Source organism: Muntiacus reevesi, chromosome 2 (genome assembly GCF_963930625.1).
Source record: "Muntiacus reevesi chromosome 2, mMunRee1.1, whole genome shotgun sequence".
Lineage (NCBI taxonomy): Eukaryota > Metazoa > Chordata > Mammalia > Artiodactyla > Cervidae > Muntiacus > Muntiacus reevesi.
This window is the reverse complement of record NC_089250.1, coordinates 245265001-245286450: the sequence shown is the minus strand read 5'-3', so window position 1 is coordinate 245286450 and position 21450 is coordinate 245265001. Positions and strand designations below refer to the sequence as shown.

Below are 21450 nucleotides of genomic sequence, written 5' to 3'. Positions count from 1 at the left end.
TGGTCGCCTCATCGCTGGGCCGTGACTCATGCCTTTGGCATCCGCCTCTGCTGATCTCAGAAGCCATGTGGGAGGTTGGTTTTGTTGGTGCATCCTGGGGTCTGTGACCTTTTCAGTACCGTTTTATCTCACATTTTGAAAGATACTCCCCCCACAACAAACTGCAGTTATAAAGTAATAACAGATCTGTGTTCTCATTTTTAATTAATCATATATACATAATTGCCAATCAGCGTTTCCAATCAGTATGAGTTAATCAGCCTTAACATTTATTTATTCACCCAGCACCTTCTCTGTGGCTGACCTATGCCAGGTGCTGCAGATAGAAAAGGGAACAAGAATCAGTCTTAGTGGGAGTTTCCAGTTTATTCTCTTCTTGTTAACTCATCATTTTAACTTGGGGTAGAGCTGATTGACCGCCCTCTCTGTGTCCAGAGTGGTACCAGGTTCCTCGAGTATATCACCCCGTTTTCTGCTCAGAGCAGTCCAGTGAGGTAGGCATTAGACACACCACTTTTCACATCAGGGAACTGACAGAGTTACAAAGTTGAGTCATTCACTGCAAGTCACATTTAATTACAAAGCAGAGGATTTGAACTCAGGATTGCAATACTCTAAAACTTTTCCATGGATGTTGCAGTCACTAACTCCCTGAATTCCTTCCTTCTCTTCCCTACTGGGTAGGTGTTTGCTTTCGTGGGCACGAGAGTGCCCTATGTTTTCTCCATGTTCTAGTGTTTCTGGTTTAGGGTTCTCCCTTCCCCTTTTTCTGAGATATAATTGAAATATAATGCTGTCCTAGCCCAAGGTGCACCATATAATGATTTGGTATATGGATACAGCACAAAATGATCACCACACTCAGTTAACATGGATCGCTTCACATAGTTACATATTTTGTTCTTGTGATGAGAACTTTTAAGATCTACTCTCTTGGCAACTTTCAAATATATAATACATGATTGTTTGGAGTCTCTGTAGTTAAGTTTGAGGTCTCTGAAAACCCTAAGTACAGAAGAGTCTGTTGCCTCATAGAATAAATGGAGCTTCAGGCTTCCTAAGACATTCAGCTTACTCACAGATGAGGAAACAGTAGCAAAGGGGTTTGCCCGTGGTCACACAGACTCAGAGTCTGGACATGTACTCAGCACCCCTGATGTGTCGATCACAGCACATTTCCTTGTTACTGGCTCAGTTGTTCTCTCAAGAGGCCTTCTGGGTAACTCTCTCCAGGCTGGAGGTAAGAGCAGCCAGCATTAGAGGAAGACATTGCTCATTAAGGGTGGAGTCCAAGTTTGCCCACCCCTCTGTCCCCAGCTCCAACACAGCCCCATGTCCACTGGGTGGTCAGTAGGTGTGTGTTGGATGAAGGAACTGGATGACATGAAGGGGGGCCTCCAGGGATAACCCTCTAATCTAGTCGTGCTACCTTTTTGGTACTTGCAGAACTCCCTTCTTGGATCCTCCCACACCAAGGGGTACTTTAGAATCAAATTGATGGTATCAATATTTAATTGGACACTTTGATGATTCAGTCATTTAGCATCATAAACTATTTTCCTGTTTCTATTTTGGAATAAAGTGGCTGGTTCTTTTGGTATCTCTCGGCAGAATTTTTTTTTTTTTTTTTTTTTTTGGCTCTACGGGAAATTGATGGAGGGATTGGATCTCAGTATCAGATTCCTGGTTCCCTTTGGGTGTGGCCACCTCATGTATCTTCCATGCAAGAGAGACACTGCCAGTTGCCTAATGAGACTTTATACAATTACAAATTTATGTCTAAGATAGATAATATCTTTTTTTACATTATATAAGAAGTGAGGAAGAAGAGAGGGGAAAAACCACCCACAGTTACTCCACTCTGACTCATAAATTGTCCTTATTTTTCTCCTCCTTTCCAGTACTCAACTTAAGAATATTTTTACATCATTGTAATTGGAGTGAAGATTTTGTTTCATAATGAACCATGCTGAAATATTCCAACATGTTCTTCCACATTGCTTTACAATTCACATAATTTCAGTTTGGGGAAGGACTGCAATTTCATGCAGGGTGTGTACTGTGTCTTATGTTAAAATCATCCTATTACAACAAGGCAATTTTAGCTTTAGGTGAACAGAAAGATATAGTTATTATTGAGAATCTGGGTGAAATAGAATAGGATTAGAAAAGATTTGCCATACCTAGAAGGTCCTGTACTTCAAGTCAGTTATTCCATATCAGACAGCTTGTTAAAGCTCAAGTGTCCTGTTTCCTTAATGGAAGAAGGAACACTTGAAACATGCACAGAGAAGCCGAGAACTGGCCAATATCAGAATTTTGTGGTCCTTTTCTCTATTTTTAATAATTTAGAATGTTAAGATGCCATTAGAAGCAAGCATCCTTCCTAATTGCCAGAAGCATTTTCCTCATTTCTGAAAATGGGTAGCATTTAACTGGCAGGCACAACAACCAAAGCAAAAAACAATGAAAGCTGAGTACTTAGGAAAGCCAACCTGGTCTTCAAACTTCTTCAGGAGAAACAGTTAGAAAGGCAGAAAATGGCTGAAATAAACCCATCCACTCATGTTCAGGTCAAAATCGTCCTTGTAGGAGGTTATGGGGTTTGAGGGGATGTGGCTGCAAAAGTGACCTGGTGATGAGCTAGCCTGGAAGAGAAGGTCGGGAGGGCTTTGGCTAATTCTCTTTGCACTGTAATCCAGCGGGGTTGTGGAGGGGGTCCTCTTTAGGCCCCTGAAAATAGACAGTCTAGTAGATCCAAGTTAGCTGCCATTCGCCTTTCTTTTCATCCTTTCTTATTTTGGGAGCTCTCTTCCTTCTTCTCGCCCTCCTGCCTCCTCTGGCCCTCGGCGTTTGCTTTGGATAAGCCATGGGTGTCTGTGTGCTGGGGATGAGAGGGGGGGCAGGGAATGTCAGGACCCCCACTCAGCTTGCAGTTATCATATCCATCCACCTTTCCTTTCTCCCGTCCGTCCTTCCATCCTCCCTCCCTCCCCATTCCTTTCTGTCCCACCTTAACTTGGTCCTCAATTCTATGTGTTTATCTCTGCAAAAAAACTGGCACATAGAACTACTCAACACGTTATTATTGAGTAAGTGAAAGAAAGAATGAATGGTGAGAGCTGTAGAGAAGAAAGCCTTGTAGTGAGGGAACCATGGGGCCTCCCTTGAATGCATACCCATTACTGTTGTGATACCCTCCTCTTTCCACTTCCTGCATGCACCCCCTGCGCCCGATGTAATATTTAACCTGTTCACATGTATGTTCTCTCTGGCTGCCTAGTCATCTCTCTGTTGTATGCTCTAATGAGCATACAAATAAAAATAATTTTCTGTTTTTCCCTTTGTGATTCTGTGAATTTCTTGCAGATTTTTGTGAATAAAACCTTACTCTCTTGTACACCCATAGCTAATTCATGTCAAGGTATGACAAAAACCACCACAATATTGTAAAGTAATTAGCCTCCAATTAAAATAAATAAGTTAATTAAAAAGAAACCTTACTCTCACCCCTGCTATGTATAAAATGGACAAAACAGAGCTCTTGTGGATTAAACAGAGAAGAAGAAGATGGGAGGATCCCAGAACCCCACCCACCCACGCTGCCCTCATCCACCACAGCCCCTGCAGTAGCCTCTGGGGAATCTGGGAATTTCCTAGTCTCTGCTAAACACAGTTAGTAGAATCACTGGATTAAATCACCACTGAGTTTCCAGTTGGCTCTTACATCCTGAGATTTGTGGTGACCTTCAACCTTCAAGTCTGCGTCTCTGTGCTTAAAGTTTGTAACAAATGCAGATATAGTGGGTGCTATAGGAGATACAAGTGATGCAGAGCTTCTGATCTCTGTAAGTTCACAGGGATAGGGGGTGGCAGGTAAATGTAATGGTTCCCTAAAACAACGAGGTACCCTAGGACATAAGGTCAGAATGGCTGATAAAGATTGTGAGCAGTAGATATTGCCTTGTGCGTGCTTGCTAAGTCATTTCAGTTGTGTCCAACTCTTTGCGACCTAATGGACTGTAGCCCACCAGGATTTTCTGTCCATGGGATTCTCCAGGCAAGAATACTAGAGTGGGTTGCCATGCCCTCCTGCAGGGGATCTTCCCAACCCAGGGATCGAACCCGCATCTCTTATGTCTCCTGCACTGGCAGGCGGGTCCTTTATCACTAGCGCTACCTGAGAAGCCCTTCATTCCATCAAATATTGGTTGAGCATCACAGTTGACTTAAAGGGGTCCCAAGAAAAAGACGTGATCAATTCTGTTTCATTAACCATTTAAAATTTTCTGTTACTCATCACTAATTGTTTGCTGTTTATTTTTTCTGCTCGCTTCCTAACTCTGCCACTGGATGGAAGCTCTGCAGAGATAGCAGCCCTGATGTTTGGACCCTATTGTCCTGAGCAGGATCTGACACATGGTAGATGCTCAAGAAGCATTGGGGGTCGGGTTGAATGGTTGGTAGTGATGATGCCCTAAGGAGCTGGTGTGTATGTGTATGTGTAAAGTTGGGAAAGGAAGGTGAATTATCATGAGGTCATCATTTTGTTAGGGGCTTGGAGGACAAGGGGAAGTTTAAAAAGATGAAAAGAGTTTAATGCATCCTGTGCACTACAAAAGTGGGATCAAAGGTAGAGAAGAGTGAGATCATATGGGAGGTGGAGCCAAAAACGATCAGTTCCTGGAAGGAGCTGCCCCTGGTGAGGCTGAAAGTTGGCTGAGCTCGCTCATGAAGGGCATCCCGTGGGGGGTCAGGGTGGCGTGAGAATGAAAGTCAGATTGCCAGGGTTTGAAGCCCTATAATTTAGGGGGCTGGGGTGCATTAACTCAGCCTCTCTGTTGTACATTTCTCCATTTGCTAATTCATGTGGTGATCCACGTAAGCGCAGGCCCTATAACAAAGCCATTTTGCTTGCTAAAACCTGAAGAGGCCAACCCAAGGAGGACTTCCATTCTTTGAAACCCGGAGCGGCACAAGCTGGCTCACGGTGCAGAGTGGGCATGTACCAGTCTGTGGAGGATGGACCAGCCCTCACGTCCTCCAGGGAGAGAGATGCTGCTGGCATCCTCCCACAACCCCTTCCTTCTCTCACCTGCTAGAGTCTCTGCATGTCCTCCACACACCCGCGATTCTCTAAGCTGCCAAATAATTCCAGTTCCATTATGTTTACTTGCAGGATATTGCTCGTTGCCTGAGGCAGGGTCATCCCTGTGAGTACCAATGGGATAAATAACTGTCTGGCCTCAGTATCTGGAATGACGGTGATCTGAGGACCAGCCCTCCTTTCGTGGGCACGTGGCCCTGCACCTGAGCGTGTTTTCCGTCCCCAGGTGTGGTGTAGCCTGGGCGACCATCTGACTTCTTAGCCAGAGTTCTGCCTGTGAACCTTCGTTCAAATTATTCTATGATGCCATTTCTCCTCTTCTTGCTTTTACCATGTAAAGCAATACTATATGTTTTCTGTGCTGTAGGCTTCCTTGCAGGCAGCCTTAGATCCCCTCTGGGATAAAATAGGGTGTGCATAAGATGTGTGACATGAATTCTAGAGAGAGGCAGGGTAGATTCTGTGTCCAATGAGTTTACAACCTAGTTTCTTCTCAGGAAGACCTCGATTCCTGGAGATTTCTAGACTCTGGCTCTCGCCTCCACCACCAGGTAGGGAGTGAGGTTTGTCTCTTCCTTGTCATTCTGTCTCCACCCTTGAAAGCCAGCCATAGTCATTCCTTGCAGTCCCCTCATGCACAGGATCTGACATCTGGTCACCCTGAGGCTCCTGCAGAGAAACCGTGGGCTGCCGGGGGCATGGTCTCTGTGGGCCCTGCGTCTTACCACCTCCCACTTGGGGCCTCGGTCTCTCCTTCTAGGGCCCCCACCACCACTTTCAGTCAGTCATTCATGCTGGTCTTCACAATATATGAGTACCACCCTCATTGTTATTTACTTCATATTTTCTTTTGGCTCATTCTGCTTTTCTTCAATATTTTTAAAGAAAATTATATCATGTATCATCAATGGCAAACTAGTACCTCATCATGAATCGAAAGTGTTAGTTGCTCAGTCCTGTCCCACTCTTCGGGATCCCGTGGACTATAGCCCACCAGGCTCCTCTGTCTATAGGATTCTCCAGACAAGAGTACTGCAGTGGATTTCTATGCCCTTCTCCAGGGGATCTTTCCAACCCAGTGATTGAACCTGGGTCCCCTAAACTGCAGATTCTTTACTATCCAAGCCACCAGGGAAGTCTCCTTTCTAAATAGAAGTGCTGAATGTTACAGAGAACTCGGTCGCTTCATTCATGTCCAATTTTTTGCGACCCCATGGACTGTAGCCCCCCAGGCTCCGCTGTCCACGGGATTCTCCAGGCAAGAATACTGGAGTGGGTTGCCATGCTCCAAGGGATCTTCCCAACCCAGGAATCAAACCTGTGTCTCTTATGTCTTCTGCATTGGCAGGCAGGTTCCTTACCGTGAGTACCATCTGGGAAGCCCTCCTAAATAGAACGTAGCCCCCAAATAGATAAAATAAAAAGGAAACAATATAGTCAAGTCTACTCTGAACCTGAGACTACCTTCTCAGTTAAAAGAGAGATTTTTCAGGGATCACCACAAGTGGAGACATTGCTTTTGCTGAAATCAGGACTGAAAGATAATTGAAAAGGTACTTCTCTACTTCCTGATTCATTGTCATTTAATGGCAATAATAGTAACAGTAATTTGTTGGGCTCCTATTGTGTCAGGCATTGCACTCATTGTTCATCTTTACATAGAGTCAGTGTAACAGAAATGTGATAGACTTTTGATCATGATGATGTGGACTAACACTTAGTGAACAATTAATTTGTGCCAGAAAATAATAGTGTACTTTGAATATATTAACTCATTTGTCCTCACCACCAGAGGCTCCAAAGGATGATGTGATGCCCATTTTACAGATAAGGAAACAGTCCTGAGTCATGGAGCTGTTGAGGAGTTAAGTCCCAAATGGGAACAGGCAGGAGAGCAAGTTCCTACCCCAGCAGGGGCTGCGCTTCCTGCCAGGGTCCGTCTGATCCACAGCATGGACTCCCTGCTCTCTTGCTGCTTGCTGGGTGACACGCCCACTTGGTCTGGTTCCTTCCTGGCTCTCCCTGAGGTGACCAGACCATCTTGTCAGGGACTGTGAAATCTGGCTGTGTTTACATATCTCCCCGAGAGCTAAAGGAAGACTTTGTTTGCCCTCACGGTCTCCTGCATATGCAGTGTCCTCTTAAAGATGGCTTCATCCTGGTATCAGGTTTGCCTCTTGAAATCACAGATTCACAGTGACTATCAGGGAGGGAAAGAGCCTAGAGATCTTCTAGCTCAGTATTTTCCCAACTATGGTCAGAACTCTGTGGGAAGGAGCTGGGCTGCTTTTAGCTGGGGAACTGATTGCTTCAATTACAGAATTTTGTAGACTCAGCATAAGAAAGAACCTTGTTGACCATCAAGTCCAGCCCAGGTCAAAATTTATTGTGTAAGTTGCTGGATATGGAATGCTTTTTAAATATTTTAAGAAATTAGCATGTTCATAGTATGTGTGTGTGTGTAACTTACACACTTACAGTATCAGGTAACTGAAGATATCAAAGCCCAGAAAGCATAAAGAAACCCTGTTTCAAAATTCAGCCCGATTTTCTCAGCTGAAGCCTTAAGATAGTGATTTAACAATTGAACATTATAGTGGAAGGGGCTTCCCAGGTGGCGATAGTGATAAAGAACTAGCCTGCCAATGCAGGAGACACAAGAGATATAGGGTTGATCCCTGGGTTGGGAAGATCCCCTGGAGGAGGGCATGGCCATCTACTCCAGTATTCTTGCTTGCAGAATCCCGTGGACAGAGGAGCCTGACAGATTATGTTCCATGGGAACACAAAGACTCAGACACAACAGAAGTGACTTAGCATGCACCCAGCACAGTGGGAGACCTCACAGAGCCTCTGATCTGAGTACAGAAAGGCCATTTGCCTGTCACTTCCACATTAATGATCTAAGCTCAGCCTAATAAGATGACCCAACTCTCCGCAACTGTGGTCAATGCCATTTTATCTTCAGTTTCAGTTTTTATCATTGAAATTGGTAAAAGCGGACTTCACTTGTCATTTGAAGAATTTTTTTTAAAAGATGAAAAGAAAGAAATGTACGATGGTGTGTGTGTGTGTGTGTGTGTGTGTGTGTGTGTGTGTGTGTGTGTGTGTGTGTATACGTACTTCTGCCTGGGAGGGGAGTCCAGGGGGATCAGCCTAGAAAATGCTTCTTATGAGGATATTAGATTCTTGATATTGGCATGCCATTCTTTAAGAATCTCAAATTTGGTGCACACAGTGGAGAATATTATTCTACCAATAAAGTGCAGCAAAGTATAGCTGAAACCTTTTAATGGCCCACTTCCCCTGCTGACCCTGAATGAATCCAGCATACTTAGTGAGGTGTGATAAGGATGCAGAGTGCCCGCTAGACTAGTTTGCTGGCTCGTATAACCTCTCTGTGAATTTGCGGCCAAATTCATATTTCTTCCTGAAGAAAAACTACAAGTCACTACCCACAGTGGGCCTTCACTGCACCTGGGCACAGGTGGGACTTTGCTGTTAGGGACTCACTTCTTTATTTACTTTTGATCATTTGTTCAGAAGTTATTTGGGAGCATTAGTTTGTGCCTCTGTCCACCTGATTTACCGCAAAGAAAACATTCATGCTTCCTGCCCTTGTGGAGCTTGTAGACACTTTGAATTTGTACAGCTTGTATCTTCAGAGTAAGTGTCTTAGGAAGAGATATAACAAAATGGCATTTTCTTTTTCTTAACTTAATTTTACACTGCAGAAGGACAGTCCTATTTACTTTTGAGAAGCCTTGTTTTATTTCTTTCTGAAGAAAGAAACAAATGACCTCAAGAGAGAACCCTCTCCTACTACATCATATAGCAGTCATATTGCTATGGCCAGTGCAGTTTGCTCTTCTTCCTATGGGAAGTCTGAGACTGTGACTGTTTCTCAGTTCAGTTCAGTTCAGTTCAGTCGCTCAGTCGTGTCTGACTCTTTGCAACCCCATGAATCGCAGCACGCCAGGCCTCCCTGTCCTGTCACCAACTCCCGGAGTCTATGTCCATCCCTTGTTCATCGAGTCTGTGATGCCATCCAGCCATCTCATCCTCTGTCGTCCCTTTCTCCTCCTGCCCCCAATCCCTCCCAGCATCAGAGTCTTTTCCAGTGAGTCAACTCTTCGCATGAGGTTGCCAAAGTATTGGAGTTTCAGCTTCAGCAGCAGTCCTTCCAATGAACACCCAGGACTGATCTCCTTTAGGATGGACTGGTTGGATCTCCTTGCAGTCCAAGGGACTCTCAAGAGTCTTCTCCAACACCACAGTTCAAAAGTATCAATTCTTCGGCGCTCAGCTTTCTTCACCGTCCAACTCTCACATCCATAAATGACCACTGGAAAAACCATAGCCTTGACTAGATGGACCTTTGTTGGCAAAGTAATGTCTCTGCTTTTTAATATGCTATCTAGGTTGGTCATAACTTTCCTTCCAAGGAGTAAGCATCTTTTAATTTCATGGCTTCTAGCACATAGCAAAAACTCTCAGAGAGTGTGTGTGTGGGCGTGTGTGTGTAAAGACTATCTAATGTAAATATAGACATTTGCAAATAAATGGCTTTCTTAGCTGTATGGAGGCTGCTCAGATTTGATGAAATGTGATGAAATTACTGTTTCAGGCCTCCGGTCATGGTCAGAGATCTTTGCTGTTCATCGTTTCATTTGGGGGATGGTGCTTCATCAATGTCTGTTCCGTCTCTCTCTCTCTCTGGATACGTCAGTAGCCTAGTAAGGTGATGTAGTAGTCCTTGATCTTTTTTTTCAATCACCACATTATTTCCCTAAATTAGTGCCCTAATTTATGTCTGAAGAAAACAGTTGAATGTCGTGGTTGGATGAATTGCCATAGGTTCAAACTGCTTGTGTCCAAATTGTGGCTTTGTTGTTTAGCCACTTCTTGAATGAGGTGCAACTTTATTCAGCCTTTCTGTGTCTCGATTCCTGGTTATGAAATTAAATAGCACCTGATGTGTAGGATGGTTATGGGATTAAATTCTACATGATAGGAAAGTACTTAGCCTAGGACCTGGCACATTGTGAACTCTCAGTAAATGTTAGAAATCATCTCAGCTGTTTGGATGAAGGTGTATCTGGTGCCACCCAGCTCCAGGGGGTGCAGGAGAGCTGAAAGAATTAGCATCATATGTACGTGACTATAACCAGACCCTCGAGTCCTCGGAGATGATTAAATGCTTCACTTGGCATCGGAAGTATTTGGGAAGTATTGATCACACTTTTTCAAACTCAGTACTTGTACAAACACATGGATTTACTGTCACTCACTAAGGAAATACCTATTGGTTAACCAGTCTTGTTAATAGCCAATTGCTCACAAAATGATAGTCCATTTTACTAATCTTAACTATTTTAGAAAACAAACTGAACAGCTCCACATAGCTTTTATCAAACCTGAGTAATTTGGGCCAAGGGAGTATATTATTATAGTCCTTAAAAAATTATGAATTTTACCTGTCATTTGACATCAAGTAGATAAAAAAGCAACAGGTTTTCAGTGGTCTAAAATTTAAAAAATACATTTTTATGGTGGGTCTCTATTTCACCTCTGCCATTTCTGCATTTCTCCTGTAGGCCAAGCCCTTTAGAGGGTTAGCAGGCTGACCCAGGCCAGACAGAAAGTGAGTGTAAGACTTGATTTCTGTCTTCTAGGATCTCAAAGCTTTCTGGGATGCAATGTTGGAAGGGGCAGACAGTCATAGTAACAAAGAACTCTACCCGTGGGAGAAATCAAGATGTAATAGGGTATACTGAGGGAATCTGGACGCCCAAGTCCACAACAGGGAGCAGGGAAAGTTCCACCAGTTATACCAGCAATGAATGGGAGGGGAATTCAGCTGAGGAACAGTATGTGCCCGGAGGAATGGAGGTGCATAGCCTGCCGGCAACAGCAGGCCTTACCTGGGCAGGAGGTGAAGCTGGGACAGGCCAGGCGGAATCGCATCAGCTGTGTTGAGCAGTGTGGATGTGTCTTCACCTGGTAGGGAACCATTTACAGTTTAAATATTCTCAAAATCATTATGTAAAGACTGCTGTTCAGGCTTCCCTAGTGGTTCAGTGGTTGAGAATCCACCTGCCAGTGCAGGGTCCACGGGTTCCATCCCCGGTCCAGGAAGATCCCCATGCCTTAAGGCAAGTAAACGTGTGCCCCACACCTACTGAGGCCATGCTTAGAGGTTGGGGACCACAGTGACTGAAGCCCACTCACTCTAGAGCCTGTCTGCACAGCGAGAAAAGCTTCCACAACGAGAAGCCTGTGAACCACAGCTAGAGAGCAGCCACAACTAGAGAAAGCCCTTCAAGCCGCCAGGAAGACCCAGTGCAACCAAAAATAAAATATTAAGATCGCTGTCCAAGGAAGTTTCTATTCTGTCATATGAATTACTGTCAAATGTTGAGATATTTGTTCATTGACAACAAGTAGACAAGCTAAATAAACTTCAGAAGAAGGAGTGAATATTGTTCTGGAACAGGTGTGATCATGTGTGCCCTGCTTGTTTTGTTTACCCCAGCAATTCTTTCTACAACTTTTCCAGTTGATCTGATGGACATCCCCCATATTCTCCTGAAGCTGGATTATATTTATTTTTATTTGCTTTCTATCTCCTCTTTACCATGAGCCCTTCAAAACTTAAAAAGTAAAATTGCTGCTATTTTAGGGCAAAAAATACATATATACTCTCTTGGACAAAAGCTTTTCATTTTCTTTCTAAATGTTCCCAGGTTCTATAACAATAGACTCATGTGTGTATATGAGTTTTATAGTGGATGTGTTTAGCTTTTCCTCTTTTTCTGACATTGCATTCCTTTTTTATTCTTTAGAGAAATCATCATGGCAAAATGGGAAGGCAGATCCTTGTGAGCACGGGAAACCTAGATTTGAATTCTTTTTCTACTGCTAACTAGCTTTGTTATCTTGGGCAAGTTATTTAACTTCTCTGAGGTCTGATTCCTTTCTCTTTTAGGAGGTAGGAGCAGAATAAAACAAGCCCTGCCCAGTGCTGTTGGGAAGATTAATTAAAATAAAAATGCATGTAGAGGCACCAAGGCTATATATATTGGGGCTATGTAGCAGGTACATGTAAAACTGGAGCATCCTGTATTGAAGTTGTTAATATGGGAAAGGGTAGAAAGAGAAACTCCATCATTTGGGCAAGAAATAGGGATAAAATGTAGAGTAGCAGGAGGTTTGCTCATATGCTAGGAGACTGTTTGTTTATTCATTTCCCAAAGATATTACAAAGGCTGTGAATATTTATTTAGTTCTGCTCCCAATAGCCCTTCTAATAGGGAATTATTTGGGTACAACGAAAGACATTTGTAAATGCGGCTGATAAGACTGACACTGGACAAGGAGTGTTTTGTTGGACACAAGAATTCTATTGTCCCTGGCTTCAGTTGTCAAGTGCCCGGGGAACCCAGAATTTATGGTGACAGCACAATGGGCCTTTCAGGGCCCAGCGAAAGAGCTGTGAGATCCCGCTCCCCGGCTTTTCAGGGCTTCTAATCTTTTTATCGGGCCCGGACAATGCCGGATTCAGCCGCTGCCTGCGCCTCCTGACTGTCTATTGGCCGTCAGGTATTGTGCGGTAATTACCATGTTGACAATGGGCCCTCTCTGGGCCAGTCCATCGGTGCTTCGGAAAACGGCGAAGGTTGTCACTTTGTATTAGTTGCCTCTAAAGGCATGACTTACTTAGAAAAACTACCAAAGAGAAATCAAGATAATCGTGTTAAGAGTTTGATTTAAAGGGCCACTGTGTCAAATCCATTTGGAGCCCAGGAACTCTTTATGGATGTTTCCTTGTAATTACAGCCAGAAGGTGGGCATCATCCTGCACAAGCGGCAAGTAGCTGGCCATGGAGAGTTTGCAGGGAGCCCTGAGCTGTGGGCAGCTGGCAGCCCTCAACATCTTATGGGAGCAGAGGTCTAAGCTGAGCCTTTGAACTCTGAGGGGTCCCTGAACTTCTCTGAGAACTCAGTTTCCTCATCTGAAAAGGAATGGGGTGGGAAATGTTTATGGATGAATATTAATTATATATTCCATGAGTATGTATTAATATATGCAAATATAGTCCCATACAGATGTGAGAGGTGGAACATAAAGAAGGCTGAGTGTCAAAGAATTGATGTGTTTGAATTATGGTGCTGGAGAAGACTCTTTAGAAGACTCCTTGGACAGCAAGCAGATCAAACCAGTCAATCCTAAAGGAGATCAACCCTGAATATTCATTGGAAGGACTGATGCTTAAGCCAAAGCTCCAAGACATTGGCCACCTGATTCGAAGAATCAGTGGGGGGAAACCCTGATACTGGCCAAGTTTGAGGGCAGGAGGAGAAGGGGGCAACAGAGCATGAGATGGTTGAGTGGCATCACTGACTCAATGATCATAAGTTTGGGCATACTCCAGGAAATAGTGAAGGACAGGGAAGCCTGGTGTACTACAGTCCATGGGGTTGCAAAGAATCAGACATGATTTAGCAACTGAACAACAACAACAAATATATGGAAACTTCCACCTACCATAGAGTTCTGTAAATAGCAAATATACAATGAAAGGTAAAGCAATTTAATCATACACAATTGAAAAAGCATAACCTACATGTCTTTGTAATTGCAGCTACTAATTATTGAGTGTCTATTCTAAGTGAGGTATTTATTCTCACTATTCTTTACAATAATCAATAATCCCACAAAAGTTATTGATATCCCCATTTTATAATGAAGAAACTGAGGCTCAAAGAGTTCTTGCCAAAGTCAAATTAGCTTGGAAGAGGCAAAGCCTGAATTTTAACTCCTGTCCCCTCACATTTAATAACTTGCTTCTTCCCTCATTTTTTTTAAAATCATAATCTGCAAACCTGTCTATCTTAGAAAATATGCTTCATCATGTGGCTTTGGAACTTGGGTGATAATAGGAAAGAAAAACACCCAGTGCTGAGTATTGTTTTGGTTTATTTTGGTTTATATTTGGTTTATCCCTTCCACAATGTCAGGAACATGTGACCCCCGTACGAGGAAGTAGCCCCCATCTGCAGACACCCAGCCTCAGCTTCCTCTGCCCCTTCTCCCGCCTGAAGAGCAAGAACACGCAGCAGCAGCGGCACAGCTTGGTATTCCTAGACCAACAGGAAAGGATGTGGCCTTTGCTTGAATTCCTTGCCCTATAAAAGTTTCAAAGAGCTGGTATTTTATTTGTTCAATGACAATATATTTAATCATAGTTCATATTACTCAGTTCCATACCAAAATATCTCAGATTCCCTGCTGTGGTATTATACCAAAAAGCAGAAATGAGCGATCACCTTTCAGAGGAACAGGCATGATTTACCCTGGCAAGTAGGTCTTGTCATGGACTCTTAAAGTTGGCAGGAAAGGGGTGGATTTTTTTTTTTTTTTTTTTAGTGATTTGATCTGCTGCTTCATTGCCCTATATGTTTGGGTGTTTGCCACTCAGCCTCAGTTTTTTCACCTGTAAAATGGAGCTGTCACTCTCTCCTTGGGCAACCCCCCCACTCAGTGGCAGTTCTTCCCCTTTTATACCCATCCCTGCTGTGGCATACCTCCACACACAGTGAGTGACTTGAGGGTCCTGAAGCAGGCGCTGATGGAGTGCGTGGGGTGGAGACTGCTTTCATCTAACTCACGTAGACTCTCAGCCCTTACCGCCCCCCACCCCACAGCACTATATGTTGTCGCTGGTGTTGGCGATGTGCTGTTGACAATGATCCAGGCATACACCTGGCCTGGCTGAGCCCACATTCTAGAAGAAGACCCACACGTGGAGAGCTAGGAGCCAGGGCATTTGATCTGGAGCAGAAACCCTAAGAGAGGGATGGCGGTTTGACTCGGGGGTCAGAGGGGAGGATGTGGCCCTGTGTGTACCAAGACTTCCATTCGGTCAGAGTGCAGTGAAAGAAATCTGCCACCGTCGCTGAGTTTCCTCCTTGGTTTTGCTACCCTTGCCAAGTATGTTCTCCATCCCACTTTACACCCTTGGCTTTGTGGATTTCTTTTTCCTGTTTCTCAATCTCTCTGAACTAGTGCATGGCATGGAGAGTCTGATTCTAAGAGGCTCAGTAGTGTGGGTGGCCAAGCACAGCAATGGGGAGGGGCTGGTAGAGAGCAGGGCAGTAGGTGAAGAGGGCCCGTGATGGCACGCAGGGCTTGGGGAGACTAAAGGACGGTGCCCTGGGAGTAGGTAGGAGGGGGTGCTGCAGCGCTGGGTTGTATGTCCCTGTCACAAGAGGGAACACATGATCCCAGGTCTTGGGCGGTCATTAGGTGTGGGGGGCAGGCAGGGAAATGAACATTCCAACCCAGAACACCAACACTGCAGAAACAGAGCATCTGTGGTACACTGCCCAGCTCTCTCAGACCCACTGAACTCTTTTTTTTTCCCCCCATCAACTCTGTGAAAAAGGACAAAAACAACTTAGATTTTTTTCTGTTCATTTTTTTTTCTAAGAAACATGGTGTAATTATATACCAACGTTGTCTATAGAACCTAAAGCCCCTCTTTCTCAAAAGTTTGCAGTAATCAGAATTCATAGAAAATTTACACATTTATTTTTACTTTCCTTCCAAAGCTCTTAATAATCAGTGCAGGCTTTTGGTGAGAGGGGTTTTATAAGAGATATTTTACAGGGAAGAGCCTCTGGAGAAGGAAATGGCAACCCACTCCAGTATTCTTGCCTGGAAAATCTCATGGACAGAGGAGCCTGGTGGGCTACAGTCCATGGGGTCACAAAGAGTCAGACACAACTGAGCAACTAACACTAAAGAATGCAAGGCAAAGTGGGAGTTCAATCCATTTTTATAGATTTGACAACTAAAGTTTTAAAAACCCACTGGCCACAGACATAGATGTGTCATGAACTGATTGGAGACAGCAGAAGAAAAACAGAGGAAACACAGGCTCTGAAGTCAGTGCTGCTGGATTTTGATCCCACCGTGGGTGTTATGGGCTGGATGCCCCGGGCAAAAGTTTGATCTCTTTAGGGACTGGGGAGAGATACCCCGATGGGTTCATGCTACCCAGAGTGGATATACACATTTAAAGAGACTACATTGTTAAGGACCACACCAAAGGCCTGTTCCATCCCTCTTCATGGTGTTCTATTTAGCCATTTCTGGGTAACATACCATCCCCAAATTTAGTGTCTTATAACAACTATCTATCCTTACCTCTTGCAACTGAGTGAACTCATCTGGGCAGTTGTTGCTTGGGGTCTCATGGTGTAAAGTCAGATGGCTGGAGTCACGTGAATGTCCAGGTGGGTTGGATGTCTAAGACGGCATCTTCACTCACCACCTGACTCTTCAGCTTGGATGCCCGCAGCAGCTGGGGATGGCTGGCCATCTCTCTCACTATCCATGCAGCTTCTCCACATGGCTAGTTGGAGCTTCCTCTCAGCATGGGGGTCTAGAGCATTCAGACTCCAGACATGGCAGCTGACTCCTCCCAGAGCAACGTTTCTAAGAACACAAGACCGGTTACCAGGTTTTTAGGACTCAGTTTCTGAAATCATATATTAATAGTGTCTCTTTTGCTGTGTTTCATTGGCTCAGTTCAGTTTAGTCACGTCCGACTCTTTGCAACCTCATGGACTGCAGCACACCAGGCCTCTCTGATCATCACCAACTCCCGGAGCTTACTCAAACTCATGTCCATTGAGTCAGCGATGCCATCTAACCATCTCATCCTCTGTCCAACCCCTTCTCCTGCCTTCAATCTTTCCCAGCATCAAGGTCTTTTCTTTCTTTCTTTCTTTCTTTTTTTTTTTTTAACTGGATGTTTTTTATTTATTTTTTTTTTTCATTTATTTTTATTAGTTGGAGGCTAATTACTTTACAATATTGTAGTGGGTTTTGTCATACATTGACATGAATCAGCCATGGATTTACATGTATTCCCCATCCCGATCCTCCCTCCCACCTCCCTCTCTACCCCATCCCTCTGGGTCTTCCCAGTGCACCAGGCCCGAGCACTTGTCTCATGCATCCAACCTGGGCTGGTGATCTGTTTCACTATAGATAATATACATGTTTCGATGCTGTTCTCTCAAAACATCCCACTCTCACCTTCTCCCACAGAGTCCAAAAGTCTGTTCTGTACATCTTGAGTCAGTTCTTCCCATCAGCTTCAGCATCATCCCTCCAGTGAATATTCAGGACTGATTTCCTTTAGGATGGACTAGTTGGATATCCTTGCAGTCCAAGGGACTCTCAAGAATCTTCTCCAACAGCACAGTTCAAAAGCATCAAATCTGTGGTACTCAGCTTTCTTTCTTTCTTTCTTTTTTTTTTTAGCTTTATTTTATTTATTTATTTTTTTATTAGTTGGAGGCTAATTATTTCACAACATTTCAGTGGGTTTTGTCATACATTGACATGAATCAGCCATAGAGTTACACGTATTCCCCATCCCGATCCCCCCTCCCACCTCCCTCTCCACCCGACTCCTCTGGGTCCTCCCAGTGCACCAGGCCCGAGCACTTGTCTCATGCATCCCACCTGGGCTGGTGATCTGTTTCACCATAGATAATATACATGCTGTTCTTTTGAAACATCCCACCCTCACCTTCTCCCACAGAGTTCAAAAGTCTGTTCTGTACTTCTGTGTCTCTTTTTCTGTTTTGCATATAGGGTTATCGTTACCATCATTCTAAATTCCATATATATGTGTTAGTATGCTGTAATGTTCTTTATCTTTCTGGCTTACTTCACTCTGTATAATGGGCTCCAGTTTCATCCATCTCATTAGAACTGATTCAAATGAATTCTTTTTAACGGCTGAGTAATATTCCATGGTGTATATGTACCACAGCTTCCTTATCCATTCATCTGCTGATGGGCATCTAGGTTTCTTCCATGTCCTGGCTATTATAAACAGTTCAGCTTTCTTTATAATCCAACTCTCACATCCACTCATGACTACTGGAAAAACCATAGCTTTGACTAGATGGACCTTTGTTGGCAAAGTAATATCTCTGCTTTTTAATATGCTGTCTAGGTTGGTCATAACTTTTCTTCCAAGGAGCAAGTGTCTTTTAATTTAATGGCTGCAGTCACCATCTGCAGTGATTTTGGAGACCAAAAAAAAAAAAAAAAAGTCTGTCACTGTTTCCCCATCTATTTGCCATGAAGTGATGGGACCAGATGCCATGATCTTAGTTTTCTGAATATTGAGTTTTAAGCCAATTTTTTCACTCTCCTCTTTCACTTTCATCAAGAGACTCTTTAGTTCTTCTTCACTTTCTGCCTTAAGTGTGGTGTCATCTGCATATCTGAGGTTATTGATATTTCATTGGTTACCCCAGGGCAATTCAGAGTCACATGGAAGGGGATCACAGAAGGGTATGGTTCTCTGGGCATGTGATTGATCTAGGGAGGGCTGTTGGAGAGTGGCTATGACATGGTTGCGAGTTGGGTCCTTCCTCTGGGGTTATGAACGGGTCCTTCCCCTGTGGCTTTTTCTCCATGACTCCATATACATCTGGGAATAACCCCAGCCCTGCTCCATCCTTGACATCCTGGAGATAGCACACATGGCAGGAGCCAAAGGAGATGCGGGTTCTATCCCTGGGTTGCAAACATCCCCTGGAGGAGGGCATGGCAACCCACTCTGGTATTCTTGCCTGCATAAGCCCATGAACAGAAGAACCTGGCAGGCTACAGTCCATGGGGTTGCAGAGTCTGATGGACTGAGCACACATGCACAGGACAGTTTTACTGTTCTTGTTACAGTCACCAAATTAAGGTGCCGTGAACAGATTTCAGTAGATGTACAGCCCATCCTCAGCCCTGTGCAGATGGGTTTTCCCATGTCGCTGTTGTCCCTGTTGTTTTGGAGAAGGCATTGTATGTGAAGAGTTGATAGATGGAGCCAAGATGAAACAAGGAAAATTGGGTCTGGGAAAATGAAGGATAGTAAAGTCAAATGGGTGTCCCTGATGGCTCAGATGGTAAAGAAACCATCTGCAATGCAGGAGACCCCAGATTCGATCCCTGGGTTGAGAAGATCCCCTGGAGGAGGGCATGGAAACCCACTCCAGTATCCTTGCCTGGAGAATCCCCATGGAAAGAGGAGCCTGGCAGTCTGCATTTTATGCGATTGCAAAAAAGTCAGACACGACTGTGGGATGAACCTAAAGTCAAAGTAAGAAGCTGTTTAAGCCCTTAGTGCAGCCCGAGTTGATCCTCGAAAGTAGATGTTCTAGAGAGGAAGGACATTCAAGAACTCCTTTCTGCTGTCGTGTTTGGGAAGTTATGCCAGCGGCACCTTCCTTGGTTCAGTGCCTTGGTTCTTTGAAGACGGCAGCTGTTCAGACACTCCATATTCCTCTCTTCATTCATTCAGCAAATATACATTGAACAGCTGCTCTGGGCTAGGAAAAGTGGTAGACACTTCGGGAGATATGAAGATGAATCAGCCCAGCATCCAGGCAGAACACAGCCCCCACACACAGAAGCTCCAGAATGTGATGTGGAGCAGGAGGGGGAACACAGAGGAATGTAGTCCTGATAAAGAATTGCAGCTCTGTCAGCCCAGTTCTCCGCTCTGCCCGCGTGGGGATGACATCTCCTATCACGACCGCCACCGCTGTCACTCTTTGCCCTTGAGTCTGTCACTCCACCAGGATTTGTCAGCACCAGGATGGTGCTTCTCTCTTTAGAAGGGAGGAAACTGGCTTTGGAGGCCAGTAAAATGTGGATTCTATCAGCAACTGACTCTACGATTTCCTATCTCCCCCACAGGTTTGTTGTTAGTGCTAGAGCAAATACGTGTAAACTATGTAGCATGGTACAAGACGTTGGATATATGACTGCTTTTATCTTTGTTATCAAAGAACTGAATGCATAATGTTCACAGGAACCATCCTGTGGTACCTCTAAATTCATGACAAGTTTTTCCTGCTTTGTACACCATTGTGATCATTTATTTACATCTCTCACGTTATACATGTCAAAGAGAAAAGTGTGTCCTAGGCAACTGTGTACCCCCAGTGTCTAGGAGTGTATCATTCTATTGATTCATGTCACCTCCAGGTTACTAATGATCCTTTCACTTTTTGCAGAAATTGCTGTATATTCGGCTCAGAGGTCTCCTGAGGATCCTTCTCGTTGCCATTTGTTGAATGACCAATCAGATGGGTGGAGTTTTGTGTTACAGAAACTGGCAGCAAGTATCCAATGGGTGAAGAAGGTAAGATGGACCAGCATTACTGAGTGTATCAAATGTTACTATATTTGTGGGGATGGAAATGATGGTTTCCAGGCCCATCCCACAAATGTGCCTACCCTCACAGATCCCAAGTAGAATTTGACAGGCCAGTAATCCTGGGCTTTGAGGAATGTGATTATTCCTGTTATTAATGGGTTACCTTTATGGAGCACCTATTATGTGCCTGTACAAAGATGATAGTTTTTTGTTTTGGGTTTTTTTTTTCCTTTTTGGACCATAGAAGGTTCATAGGAGATAAAAAGAACTAAAAGGGTTATATAATTCCATGGCAAAAACTTGGCTGGAGAGACTAACACGACTCCCATGTTGTTCTTTATCTCCTTTTCCTCTTCTGAAAAGAATTCTTTAAATGTGTGCAAGGTGGCTTACATCCCACAAGGTAAGGAGGTTGCTAGGAGGCTGAATCTTTTAGATCTCAAAAGACAAAGCACTGGATCCTAAGCTGGGAGACTGACATCTGCCCCAAACCTGGCTCTATCGTTCACTGTCTGTGTGCCCCTAGGTTAACAAACTCTTCTCTAGGCCACAAAGGTGGTTGGGTCCAGAGTAACTAATGGTCCATAAGTTTTAGGATTCTATGGATACACTTACCTCCTTTATCAGCTCACTAGTAACTGAAGCTATTTTTATAGGATGTTGAAATATTCAGATAAAATGTTAAGAATTAATTCTAGCAGCATGACTTCCCACACAGTACCATCTTAGACTCACCCTTGCATGTGTCAGTGGCTCATCTTGCCGTTGAGTGTCCACAGAGTGACTTAGATTCAGAGGCCAAATGCAAGTCATGATCTTTCCCCCAAACCTTTACCTTGTCCTGCGTGCACATCTCAGTGTCAGCATCAAAATTCACTGCATCTGAAACATGAGTGCTTCCTGTATACCTCGTAGCCTCTTATCTCCAAGAGTAATTGATTCCAGTTGGTTTACTCTTTGATTATCTCTGAAACACTTTATTCTCTCTACCCACACTGCCACCATCAGATGCAAGCCAGAATCCCTTTCTCCAAGACTTTGCTGCAGTTGCCACCCACCAGATCTTTATGCCTCCAGGGTTCCTTTTCCCTCTGT

General features: G+C 44.1%; 1 protein-coding gene across 2 annotated transcripts in view; it reads left to right on the top strand.

Annotated features, from left to right (window-relative positions):
• The window catches only part of CDH11 (cadherin 11), a 151774-nt gene that overhangs the window by 45459 nt on the left and 84865 nt on the right, over positions 1–21450 (top strand). For both annotated transcript variants that reach the window (XM_065925451.1, XM_065925452.1), the window contains exon 2: positions 20213–20340. The gene's annotated coding sequence lies outside the window, so the exon portion shown is untranslated. The remainder of the gene's footprint in view (positions 1–20212; positions 20341–21450) is intronic.